This window comes from Thermobia domestica, chromosome 4 (genome assembly GCF_964235325.1).
Source record: "Thermobia domestica chromosome 4, izTheDome1.hap1.1, whole genome shotgun sequence".
NCBI lineage: Eukaryota > Metazoa > Arthropoda > Insecta > Zygentoma > Lepismatidae > Thermobia > Thermobia domestica.
Genome location: NC_137457.1, coordinates 253,434,758 through 253,449,378, shown reverse-complemented (window position 1 = coordinate 253,449,378; position 14,621 = coordinate 253,434,758). Strand labels below are relative to the sequence as shown.

Here is a 14,621-nt window from a genome sequence, read left to right as displayed (position 1 = left end):
AATTTCTCCATCACCTCTCCCTTTGTTTGTTGTTTTGTTACATCTTTTCTTCTTTTTGAGCTTCCTCCTTTGTTGGGTTTTCAAAGTATGCTTTGTAGTTACGGTAAGCAGATTTAGCAAATGTAAGAAGCTTCTGAATAAGTGGAACTAGTTCTGGCCTATTTCCGAATTTCTTCATCCCAGACATTATATTTAACTTAGCACTGAGAGTTCTCAAAGCCATAAAATATTCAAATTCATCGCCTACTCTTAAGAACAACATATAAGAAGCATAACACAAGACGAACATGATGACTACACAAAAATACACTCACAACGTTGAGCGGAGCGTTAACTATTACGAGAGAATAGTTAACTATTACGAAAACTAAAAGACTATTATGATAGAAGAAAGAATAGACACAGAAGGGTTCTCAACCCCACCCTGAGAGCTCAAGCATCCACCAACCATCCACTGTGCTTTCGAAAGAATAAAAGCTGGAGAACAAAACTGACCGTTTCATATGTGGCAGCAAGTACTGAAGCTTTCAGAAGAGTAATGAGTAACAAGTTTCTGCCTTTTTCCATTTACTTGTATATTTTTCTTCGAAAACTGCCAATGCAAAACAAATCACTCGAAAAAGTCAATTTACCTCCCAAAACAGTAACTTTTAGTTAAAAAAGTGACTCACTATAAGCTCTGTATTATGCACTAAACATATTTGTGTACCAACAACGTTCTTACATTACATTGTTGCACGTTTATTTATCTAATTATATTTAATGTGCTTGTCCTCCTCCCCCATCTGCAGAATATGGCATTTTCGTCTTGGCTGCCAGCAGTACAAAATCTCTTTGTGAGGCCTCTAAATCAGCAAATTAATTTTGAAGATGTAAAACTTGAATTATGATCCCCTTGCCAGGGATCTTCGGTCTAGCAACAGTGCTGGTCTACCGGTATCCATGATCAAAGAAGTATAGTAGTATGGATCGAGAAAGTACTGCACTCAGATCGCCAATAACGGGGAAAACCAAATATTAGGAGCGCGACTCTCATCATGTGTCGTGAGTCCAAATGGGGAGCAACTTGAATGAAAGAAGTAACGGGCTTAAGTGCTATTTCACTTATACATGATCTACTGCTGTGTATATGTTAGCAGTTTCTATGAATGTGTATAATTGTGTAAATATATTATAAAACACGTAAACAGCTACTTTTTTTTCGTACGCACGTTCTTTAATCCTTTACCATGTTATGTCAGAATATATTTTAATTTTCCAGAAGTTGTTATTTTATTTTCCCCTCTAACACCTCTACAATATTTATAGATTCTAGGGATCTAAAGGGAACAGGAAAATATTCCCAATGTTATCTATCTAAATGGAGTTATTTTTCAATGAAAAATTTAAAAAGTTTACTTAGATACTTTTAACTGAAATACAAACTCACACTTGGCATCTCATAGGTTTTAGAAACTAGGGTTGGCAAAAACCATGGTTTTTATTGAAAAAAAAAACTTTTTATTTTGTTTGTTTGTTTAAACCAGGTTTTTTTTTTGGTTTAAATAATTTGCTCTATGTATTCATATCATATATGGACAGAAATAAGTTTGTTTCGCCTTGGTGTTATTATGCAACAACCGGGTTATGCTGGAAGGAATCATATAAGCTTAAAGCGGAATCCAAACCGCTTCTCGACTTACATCCGAGACAAACTGTACTCCATCTGAAGTCGGAATCAGAACCAATTGGCCACAAATGCAATACGTCTGCAGACTCACACACTAAGGACTCCTAATAAAAAATACGTTGTACTAATCTTCACGTAGGCCTACTTGTTAATATAATTGTCAAAAGTGATTTCAGAAGAACAAAAATATAAACAGTTGCAGAAGTGAAACCATTATACAGAATTACATAGGGACAATTTCAAAGTACTACAGAGTACAGAAGAACTAATTTAGTTCAAAGTTAGTTAACAATGACTTCTATTAGTCCAAGTTTAAAAAAAAAAAAATACAACGACGTAATTTGCATATCAGAAAGAAAAGAGAATAAAGATACGAATTACTTGAGTCCACTTTGGCACAGACACATTTATACATACATAGATACTTCTCATTTCACTAAATGCCTCTAAAAACATTTTTTCGTTTTTTGGTTTAAACTAGCCAACCCTATTAGAAACTAACATAAAATAATTAAAAATAAAAAAAGAGAAATGTTTTTAGGGGTTTCTAGGAGGTTTTTAAAATTCCACTCCACTCCATGTATTTTAAATGAGACTACTTTAACTCCCCCCCCCTCCCCTCAAAAAAAAAGATATTAAGATGCTTCCAGCACCTGCGGGATCTTGAAATTCTGTAAGATCTTAGGGTTTGTGGTGTGACAATTAGATGTCTAAAGGGGAGAAGAATATTGTGTATAATTATATATGAAGAGTTTTTCCATATCCTCGTTTATGCATGTACCCACCATTGCTTACACGCCTCCTTACGAACCGCTACTGCTTGAAGCCCCTTTTGCACTCCTATCTTGAGTCGTTAGATAGCATTCGTGCTTTTTAGTGGCTACCTAGGTCAGGTTAATTTGTATTTTTAAGTTGGGGAAGACAGTAAAAGTGCATTTTCTGCTAAGAGAAGTTCATATTTCATGGATAGTGTCCTTTTATGTGGCAACACAGTACAGAAAAGACGTATCTTCGTATGAGCTTTGCACTTGCGTTTGATAAAGGGATCCCCAAATCCCCTCTAAAAGTTTATTTACATAATACATAGTAGGGTGCCGTACATATTGTTCATGGAATGACACGAAAGATTCTTTTGTTGTTTTCGTTATTTATGAACAGTACGTAGTTCGCAATACTTCAAAGTTGGAAGGTACTAATTTTTGCAAAGTAACACAATACAGACGCGATGGAAGTAAGAAATATTTGTGATTAACAGTTAAAAAGTAAACAATGGAAATGGAAGAGGACAGCCCATGAAAACACTTCAAGAATCTTGATTATGCCTAAATATAAGATTTTGTATTTAATTTAAGTAAGGATTATTTGTTCTACTCTCGAGTGATTATCAAAAGAAGGTAAACATCAGTGAGATAATTGTGTAAAGAATACATATATATCGAGTTTTTAGATAGTGTATCTATACTTCGAAGGAAGTATAGAAAAATGTGTGTGTTTCTGTCTCTGAAACTGATACAGCGCAAGAGAATAAATGGATCATATCACTGCACGTTCATTGAAATGTGTATTCTGGGGGGGGGGGGGTATTTAAATACTTTTAACAAATTTTCCCCGTGAGAAGAACGGGCAGTTCAACTGTGCCTAAAGAAACTAACATACCTTAGACTATTGAAGTATTATTTAGTTTCTCCCCCAAATAACTTGGTACTGATTACAGTTCATTATTTGTAACTGCTATGTAGTCATGGGTATAAATACAGTGTGGACGTATGGTATAAAAACTACAAAATACGAAACAATTTGTGCTAGGTGGCTATTAAAAAGCACGAACGCTATCTAACCGAATCAGGGCAGAAGCGCAGCATGGGGATCCGAGCCGTAGAGAGCGATTGCGTTCGTAGGGAGCTAGCACGTCAGTGACGGTGGGTATACACATAAATGAGATCGTTTACTACGGCTAACTATAAGTCACAGTAACCCTACCGGCTTCGAAGCAGTCGATAACTTTGGAAGAGATACTAAAACCATCCGATTACTGGAGTAAATTTTATGATACACGCTCCAGCTGCGCATCCGTAAACAGGGCCGCTTTAAATGGGTATAGCACAATAGGTATGGTCGAGTTAGGAAGCTTGGAACAATTTTGTTAAAATTGAGTGTAATTTATCGTATCGGTATAACGATATCAACTAATCGAGCATTATAAATTTCATACGATTACTGTACAACGCTAAGAAATTAACTATTATTAATATATAAGGTCCGACATTATCCCCGACATTAGAATATGGCGAAAGAAACTTTATAGTATCTGTAAAGATTTAGGATTTAGATTTGTGGGCTTTTCGCATCTATGGTTATTTAGCCCGTCACGTTTTTGAAGGATGACGTCCCTCGGCGAGCACACTATCCGGGGAAAGGGAAGGAAGGAAGCGGTCTGGGACCTGTAAGTTAGGTACCATCCCGAATGCATTGATATCTACATATTTTCAAAAAATAAAAGCATGTAATGAATTCGTAAAATGACCTAAATGTTCACCTACACTATGTGATGTAATCATCAGGTTATATAACACGGAAAATAATGGAAACCAGTAACCTTAGCGTACGCGTTATAATTCATATAGAGCAAGCTTATCGATCTATCATGAATATTTAACAGCTGGAATACAGGGCTGTGTCCCAGATTGAATACTATCTGGCAATCGAAGGGCAAAAAACGACTAAATAATTTCAAAACAACGGAATAATGTTTCTCTACTTATCAGTACACACACGATGAGTTGCATTATTTACCGTGCCCTACTTCTATAAATAACCACGAATTCCAAGTTCACTTCATTCATCATATATCGTAACAAAGTTGCTTTTATCTATCACGACATGTCAAAACAATAATCTAATCTAATACGGAATAATGCAGACGCAAGTGTCACTTATCTTTTAATCAAAAGAGTTCAAAATTGATTGCAAGAAATATTTGCAACATATAGTGCATTAATATATCACACAGCATCTTTACTTTATTGGGCCAACACTAAGCATATCAAACAGTTTACTGAAAACCATCCCAAATCTAAATATTCGCACCCATATTTAATAAATACGAAGACCTTGTACTCAAATCGAGCACGACAGCAGTTAACATACTTCTCGTCGCGTCATAAAAATAGCAGTTTTAAAAATGACCATTTTACTAGTAATAGAGTTGATTTCGATTTTAAAAACAAACACTAAATTAATACTTACCACAAGATCCCTACACATTGAATACGGAATAAACGGGTGAAGTCGCAAATCTGCGAAATACGGGAAAAAGCACTTCCACCTATTGCACTTTCTATGGGCTTGTGACAAGCACGACAAAATGGCCGAAAAGGAAATGACGTTTATTCACCTTGCGTCCGTTGATTGGCTCAACAGCAAGGTCGTTCGGAGGGTTGCTATCTGGCTGGGAGGACTGATTAGAATTAGAAAACTTCAAGCAGTTGGAAATAGAAAAGAAAGGGGAAATAATAACAAACATGTTTTCCCATTACTCACTAAATGTTTGTGTAACAAATGAATCAAAAGGTTTTTTAAAAAAATCTTCAGCTTATTTTGCTGAAGGGATGTAGTTACTCTCGTAAACAAGTGAGAAAAAATATCACTAAATTAACGATGTTTTTAAACATACTGTATATTGTATAACAAAATTGGTAAAATATTTTTTAAAAGATATGTTCTACCAATTTAATAGCCCTCAGCATGACGCAACTCAAACAGTATGGAAATCAATGTTATTTTGAAGCAGTGACAATTTCAGATTTCTCCCGGGGCGGGTAGCCTAGGCTTTAAATAATAAGGATTCGTAGCTCCAAGAGAACTTCTTTTCCTGGGGCATTCCCTGAAATCATCACTGTTTTGAAGAATTCTCCTGACCATTAGCATAATCACCAACAAATGGATTTTTAAAAAAAATATTTATAAAATAAAATAAAGTTATCAGCTGATATCGAAGTGGAAGACAAAGGTTTTGACATTAGATGGTATCCTAAACCATTACATTATTCTTTACTGGGGAGCGGGAAGGCTCAGTGGTAGTGTTCACCTCCGGTGCTCGGGGTCCCTGGTTCGATCACAGCTCGCGCCGTGTGGACTTTGTGGTGGACAAACACCGTGCTCGTAGGTTTTCTTGGGGTTCTCCCGTTTCCTCCCACTTTCTTCAATCTACCATTTCATTCATTTCTCATCATCAACGTCTCCATTAGCCTAACAGGCATAAACGTGGGACATAAAACTTAAAGATTTCATTTCATTTCATTATTCTTTACTTTCCTCATACTTTTGAAATATACAGAAAAAGGGTTTCCGTTTTTAAGTTGTTTTTTTTTAATTAAAGTTTTATTAAAGTATTGATAGTATAAAACGTATTTAGAGTATCTCCAATTTAAGCAAACCGATTGGAAAAACAGTAATGATTTCAGATTTCGTCTGAAGGGGGTTTCAGTACACTAGGGAAGTAGTATTATGAAACAATTGGTAAATCACACTCAATACGGTCAAAAACACGCTTCGGAAATTCTTACCTTCGGAGGATTCCCCCTAAAATAATCACTGGATTGCAGTGAGCTGCTTTTCTGGTATGATCCGGAGAAAGCTGGGGGTAAATCAGGACTTCCCCGTTGATTTATAAATACAATGTTTTGCCTCGTCACATTCACTCAAAATCGTTGACAAATTTCCTGATAAAAAAAAAAAAGTTTCTCAACCACAGAGAATTTGCGACTGAACAAGGAAATATCTTCGTTTCTTACACACTTCCGGATAATTCCACATAATACTATAAATATCCCTCTTTTATTACATCGTTGTTATCATCATGATTATAGGTCATTCACTGTGAATGAGAAGTTTTTATACGCTATGATCCTAGCAGTGGCGGATCTTGAGGGAGATTAGTTCGGTAACAATTTTTATTTTATTGCTACAAGTTAAAGGAAGAAACCTTACAAATATACTAATTCTAATATATAGTTTTCTGAAGCTATACTAAAGCCCTTAGCTTGTAACAATAAAAATTAATTTTTAACAATGTAACTTCCCTCAAGAGCCGCCTTTGATCCTAAGTTCATATATTTTTTACTCGTAGGAGTATCCTCTTCAAAACTGTCCCTCAATTGTCATTTATACATTTCCTCATTTTCCTGCACCATTCCTTTCACATCCCTTACAATACAAATTTATACTCAAGTGTTCTCCTAACCAGCTTATATTCCTTATAATAATACAAATGTTGTTCTCTTCTCTACTATTCACAGCAGTTCCTCAGTGGTTCTTCCTCCAACTCCAGTTGAGTTTGTTTATTCTTCTCCACATCGACATTTCAAAACATCTAGCAATTTTGTTACTTTTTCGTAATGTGGCATTTGATTTTTCCTCAACTTTATGTTCAGTGATCTTGAAAATTATGCATTTCTTCTTCCTGAAGTTATTTCGTTTTTGTTTTTTTTTTTTTTATTTCGGTTTTGTTTTCCGTTTGCATTTTTAATATTTATTTTTTTTATTAACAATACTACCTAGATACCGAAAATTTAATAACCTGGGTTACTCTTCTCTCTTTGATTTTCATATTTTTTCTCCAGTTCCGCATTTACACACAAGCCACGGGAGCTCATGCCCAGAGTGACAAAGGAGTCGCACATTGAAAGTCGAGATTCAAATACTGTACGTGAAAAATAAATAAATAAAGTCTGTCCACTAGAGAGAAGTTTAAGGGAGATTGCAACTGGAAACAATGTCAGTATTTACAGTGCGACCAACATTGCTAGTTTTGTAAGTTTTGTGTTGTTTGTGCTTACACATGACTGAATACGGACAAATTTAGGGGGACACGAATACAGCATTTTCTTGGACTTAAAATATTTAACTACTGGCTTTTGTTTTCTTACTATTTACCTTTATCTCATACTTTTCATTAGTCAATGGAATTGTTAGTGTCTCTAAGAAATATTTTCACCACTTTCCTGTTTCATAGATTTCATTAGACATTTATTTATTTATTTATTTATTTTGTATTGCATTCTTTCCTTGTGTTCGTAATGCGATTGGTGTGTTTTATATACCAGTTGCATTCCCGTTCTTCATATAGTAGAAGTCCGATATAAAACGGTTCGATGTACCGCGGATTCCATTATAACGCAGGGGAAAGTATGTCCCCCAATAAGAAATGCAGAATAAAATACTAAAAATTCTGCGAAAAGTGGTTTTGCAGTTGCGGTATAGTTTTACCGTTAGGTTTGTTTTCTCCACATTCCCTAGTTGACCATGATATCTTCATTTCAAAGATTCTAGGACAAGAAACGGGACGGTGATTTTTGTCACTTCCACGGTACCTTTTCGATATATTGCAATATGATTATAACGGGGGTAAACATGTCTCCCAACAACTACATTAAATCGGGCTTACACTGTACCTCTATCAACTTTCTCGAGCTCGATCCCTGTACACATTTCATACTCATTTACTTATTCATCAATGCTTAAGCTAATTTATCAATTTTTATTTTCATACAATATTCCAATATATCTCATTAAAATATATCCTTCCTAACTATATATAAAACTACTTGAATTGACAAAATAAAAATAATCACATTAAAATAAACAAGTACTTCCGATTGATGTGGAAAGTTGAAATTTGGCATGATTGTAGCTTTCCGGGACTAACACACAAAATATTACCAAAAGTGGATGGTTTTTAGTTTTTAGGGAGTCTAAAGGGGGATGAAGAAATTCTTCATGTTATTTAAATTAGCCTTTTTTGGACTTATAATCTGATATGTTAGGAATTTGGAATTGCAATTAAAAAGAAAAAAAAAAACTTGAAATTCGGTATGCTTGTATATTTTTGTTAGCGTTACCCAAGCAAATCACCAAAAATAAAAATTAACTTTTATTTAGAGTGGTTTTATTGGAAACTGAAAAATCTTTCCCATGTTATTTATATAGGACATTTTCTACACTTCAAAATGTTTAGGCACTGCTAGCAGGATTAGAATGATAAAATTTGGCATGATTGTAACCTTCTGAAACTAACCCACAGGTAAATTGCCAAAAGTGTATATTTTTAGTTTTTAACAGATCTAAAGGGGGATGAAAAATTCCCATGTTATTTAAATGGGCGTTTTCTTGGAATACAAAATATTATCTTTTAGATAGTTGAAATAGGAAAAGAAACTGAAATTTGGTAGAATTATGGGCTTAAGAGATGCGAGGCCGTAGGCAGAGTAAAGGCGGGAGTCAAGAGGCGAAGCCCCCAGCTGGGCCAAATTCAGAAAATGTTAAGAACAAATGCACCAAATTCACTCTTGATGTAGAGGGTGATACACAAGAGTCGCGAGGACACAGACCGAGTAAACGCAGGGGTTGAGTTGAGTTGATTTTGGGTTTAACGTCCCGTTCAGCAGCGAGGCTATATGAGACGTGGACCTACTGATTAACGTGGAATCCGAACTACATGAGCTCCCACCGGAAATCGAACCCGGATTTCCCACGCCAAAGGCGCGTACGCTAACCGCTTAGCTACGGATGAGCTCGAGTAAACGCAGGGGTCTGGGGGGCGAAGCCCCCAGCTAAAGCTCCATTTCGTGTGCTTATAAACTTTCCATTTTTAGGTTTTTGCTTCATATTTGTTTTTCCAGCTTACTTCCTGTTTCCTCTTCTTTTATCTCCCGTATAATTTATTCCCATCCATATGACAAAGAAATTCAAGTAAGTTGAAATCAGTACTACAGGAATATAAGATATAAACAGCGGAATTAGCAGTAGTGGACAAAATAGAGAGAAGCGTCAGGTATTTATGATGTTAGAGTAAAACAGTAGTAAGACCTGCCTTATTTGACGGAGCGGAATGTTGGACGACGAAGAACAGAGGAAAACAGAATTTACATGTTCCGAGGACGATGGTACTGCATTGGATGTGTGGAGTACGACGGAAAATAGAATTAAATATGAAGTGATCTCTGAAACAATAAAGGTGAGACCAGTAGTAGAAAAACTGCAAGAAAGTGGACTGAGATGATTTATGCATGTAAGAATAAGAACCGAATAGATGCTATGATGTCACAACGAACATGACACAAGATAGAAACAGGTGGAGGACATTGATTCGAAAACCCGACCGCAAGTAACGGAGGAAAATGCTAAGAAGAAGATCATGGATACAAGTGTCCTGGTTGGGGCTGGGGTGTCTACTTTCCAAACGGACAACCAGAGTTTGGTCCCCAGTGGAGGCGAATTTATCATTCATCCAAATGCACTTCACGCCTCAACAAATAATACCTATAAAGGTAAAAGTCGTGAATATAATCTAGGCAATGAAGAGCAAAACGGAGTAAGCGAGGATGACCCCTTCTCTTCTCCTATGGTGTTTTTAACTATGGGAAACCAATTGCGTACAATCAACAAAAGCACTTAATGAATGGTATAAGAGCAATAATACCTTGTCCCATGATATGCTCTAAACATAAGGGAGAATATGGTAATGATGGTAATGAATGAAATGAGGAATGAAGGAAATGGAAGGAAACGAAAGAATCCCGAGAAAACCCACGCACACGGTGTTTGTCCATCACAAAGTTGGCGCCAGATAGGATCCAGATGAGCACTCCACCCGTCCTATTATTATTAATAATAACATAAAGAGAAGTGATGTCTTCCAATATTGCGGTACACTACATACCTGTATTTATTATAGTACAATAAAAGCAGGCAGCCATCTTCCTGTCAGTTTCTCGATTTCACGTCAATGCTAGGTCTTGTCCTTAGGGGCTGAGAGGTCAATCACTGCTGTTTCCACCTCCTGATGGTTGGTGAAGCAGTGTGATTTCAGGAAGTGCGCTATGGACCGAAACAGGCAGTAATCCGGAGGGGAAAGGACAGGACTATATCACGGATGTGTCGTTCTGTGGTTTTCAAATCGAGGTGTGGTGTTGCGTTCTCCTGTTGCAGCAGGGCGCGCTTTCGGTTCAACAATACAGATTATTTTTGACATTGTACAGTATGTATCCGCTCCAACTGTCCAGAATAAAGGTCTACATTGATGGTATGACTGCTAAGAATGAACTCGAAATGAATTACTCTCGTAGTTCCACTACACACAGCGTGACCATGCTCGAAACAGGGTTGTTCGACGACTGGTTTTGGAAATAGCCTTGCTCAACCACTGTTTTCACACATTCAGATTTCCGTTTCAGGAATCGCACATCACGCAGATTTGCGGCAGTTGTGTACATACATCTACTCTCCTCTGGGACTGAAAAAAATGAAATCTTTAAGTTTTACGTCCCACGGTTATGCCGGTTAGGCTAAAGGAGACGGTGATAATGAGAGATGAGTGAAATGGTGGAATGAAGAAAGTGGGAGGAAACGGGAGAACCCCGAGAAAACCCACGAGCACGGTGTTTGTCCACCACAAAGTTCACTTGGCGGGGGCTGGGATCGAACCCGGGACCCCAAGCACCAGAGGTGAACGCTCTACCACTGAGCCACCGCGCCCCCCCTCTGGGACTGAGCTGGGGTGGCCCAGCTCCTCATGTATTCTCAAGTACGTGAAGGCGACGTATTACAGTGAACTGGGACATGCCGAATTAGTTTAATAATTGCCATGTGCTGTTGGATGGATTTTCCTCAATGACGTGTCATATGACCTCAGAATCTGTTAACCTGGGGCAGTCGGATCTTGGCTGATCTGTGCCAATTTTAGAGCCTGCATGTAACTTCTGGAATCAACAAGTTGCTGTGCTGCAGCTCACTGCACATTCCCTTTTTGGATGACAGATGGTTTGGGTTGCTGCTGCAGCATTGAGCCCGAGTTCGAACTTATAAGGTAACAGTTCATGTATCAGATGTTGTTGAACACTCACTATCACACTGCTACTAAAATCTGGCAAAACTAGTAACACTAGGCCTACTTCTTGGGTCAGTAGACCTTGTACTTCCAGGGGGAGAAACTGGCCTCCCACCAGACGCCTCCCCAGGTGGCAGTTAGGGGAACGCCCTCCAGATGTGGTGGGTACCGGGTAAACCGGGGCGGGCCAAAACTAGTACCACTGCCTTGTGGGTTAGCGGAGGGATCTGCAAAGGCTAAGGGAAGAAAACCCTAACAGAAAAATTCTGGTCCTCCAGGTTGGGGTTAAGCAAAAGGCTAACAACCTCTTCTTGTAAAAAGCAACTGTTCAGAAAACTACACCAAAGCCTCGAAATGAATATGGATTCCGATGGACGGAATAGGCAAAAGGAAAGGGAATGATGAAGATCGAGAAGCTGGCTGGAAAAAATGGTTAAAGATCGAGAAGCTTGGAGACATATGGTGAAGCATGCCAGAGCTTACACTGAGCTGTAGTGCTAGTTGATAAGGTAAGGTAAGGCCTACTTATAGTCGATCATCGTGCATACCTGCATCTGCTGTTTGGGTTGAAGAAGTATTGCAAGACTTATGACTAATCTATGTACGAGTATTTTCAATATACAACTAAAAGTAACTATCATATCCTGAATGTTATACAGTCCTGCTTAAGCTATGTGTAATGTTGGTTGTAGGAATATTAGGGACAAACGAGAATTCCTCACAATAAACAGCAAACGTCTTAGTGTATCACGCTAATTTCTAATAGTAAAACGTCACGCAAATAGATACCGCTACATGCGCTATCACTTGCCTGCCTCACGTTAATAGATATCGCTAGCTGTGGCATTCTTCCGTATAACAAAGTCCTTGAACATTCGTATGAGTCCTTAAAATGCCATATGTGGTTGGTGCAGGCACGTAGCCAGGATTTCGTAGTGGGGATCCGTGACATGAAATGCTATGGTTATCACACCAGGGGCTCGATCATTCTAAACTATTCTACTGACAACATATATTGGTTGTTAGGACAATAAAAGGAGGATATGTTAGTAAGAGTTTTACTAACAAACTATGAAGAAATCTCGAATAAAAGAAAATAAAAATGTATTGAAAAAGATTTTACAATATCTACGTTTCTTCCTCTGTTCATTCAATTTGAACCGCTTACTGCAGAAAGCAAACATGCCCACATTTCGTAATTTTACAGGAGACACAAAAACTGAATAAAACTACCTTTACGATATTTCCATCATAACATGTATTTTTCCTTTAATGATAGAAGTATACGTGATTAAAATACACATGCAAAATTTGTGTATCACGTGAGGGGATAGAGGGGGCACTGTTTTGTGTTTTGGACATGTTTGCTTTCTGCAGTAAATGCATTGTTCAAACGAATTGTGTATTGAACTGATTAAAGAAAACGACCATGAAATTGATAAATATCATTTATTGGAAGAAAACTTCAACATTTCTGAGTAATATGTTAGTTGTGTAACTTCAAATTAATCAGGCATCGTTATCATCAGAACGTGTTTACATTGTGATGGGTCACCATGCTATTGAACTCTAAATAGCATCTTTTCTTGAGGTATGTAGACCAACGTTTTTTGATGTCATCCATTTTCTTGTTTATGGGCTGGACAGAGTGTTTAGAAGAGTTCCTCGGCCTAAAATTGTCCACATATGGAGTTGCAGCTGAGAAGTACATCTCATGGTATTTTGAAATGGTGAAGGTCGTTTCTAGGTGTTTAGCAACTGTTTTTTGTCGTAAAAGTTATCGCTCAGACACGCTATTTTGTAAAATTCAGGCCACCAGGAACTCTAGTCTATGAAATCAGTCACTTCCATTTGAACAATGGAAATCTTGTTGGAGATGGTCGAGGAAGTTTTAGTGAGCTGAACAACGTCATCCACTGCGTAATTTTAATCCTTTCTCAGCTTCTTCCGTATTATCCCGAAATCCCTATCATTGGGCATGAAGAAATAACGGGAAATCTGCAACGTCTCATTTACTGCCGATAGGGAACTCGTCCGGGACAAGTTTCCTTTCTGCAGTAAACGGAAAATTGAAGGCGTCGCGATGCCTATTTTTACTGAGCGGACAAGTATCATTTCGGTGTTAAACGATGCATTGACCTATTACAAACGATTATCAGTACAAAGAAGGAAATATGAAAATGTTGAACAGGTTTGCTTTCTGCAGTAAGCGGTTCATATAACAATTGAACCTCTGATTGGAAAAAGGGAATAAGTACAATTTTTTGCGATTTTAACCTGAGATAGCAGATGTGTTCCTTTAAGATAGTTACATCGTTGAGTAGAAAATAGGAATGTTTGGGCAACTCTATATGACCAATGTAGAAAGACAAAATCTCTCGTTGATTAAAAAAAGGGAATAACTACGTTTCTTATTTCCTTCTTCCAGTCACTATAGGATACCACCACAACTGTGAGACTGTGTGTAAGTAGACAACCACTAGAGCCCTCTGCTGACGTTTCGATACTTCGCCTTGTCTTCGCATTGCACAATCTATAGGGTCTAGAGAAATTTTTGCCCCAATCAGTTATAGATTTACGTGTTTTCAGTGATACAAGTGGTGACCATACAATGTTAAAACTGCAATCATACAATGACATGAATGCTTTTCAGCCTGGCCGTGTCATAACGGTTCACAACTATACAGCAATATTTGCCTGTCAGAGGTCACAGTTTTTATCATGTGACCGAAATATTGCTATAATCAAACTAGAACTGAAACGACACAATCGCATTTATTTACCAGCACAGTATAACCACATGATTACGAATGCAAGAAATACTGATACTCCATTTCAGATTTACTAAGTTGTCAATGACGAAATCTTAGATTTTAAACATTGGTGGTAACCGTTTTACAAGAAATCATCAGGTAGCATTGTGGACAAAACAGTGAAATTCCAAGTAAGTAAATAGAGACACTGTTTACAAAGCAGAATCTCCAGGTTATGTGCAAGCTCATAAGTTTATCAATGGACTAAGAACAGATATTTTTCGATTACTCAAAAGTAATGTCACAAACGTTC

General features: G+C 37.4%; 1 protein-coding gene across 1 annotated transcript in view; it reads right to left on the bottom strand.

Annotated features, from left to right (window-relative positions):
- PRL-1 (protein-tyrosine phosphatase 4A family member PRL-1) overlaps positions 1–5,073 on the bottom strand; it is an 82,702-nt gene extending 77,629 nt beyond the window's left edge. The window contains exon 1 of the mRNA XM_081755741.1: positions 4,916–5,073. The gene's annotated coding sequence lies outside the window, so the exon portion shown is untranslated. The remainder of the gene's footprint in view (positions 1–4,915) is intronic.
- Positions 5,074–14,621: the final 9,548 nt, after the last annotated feature.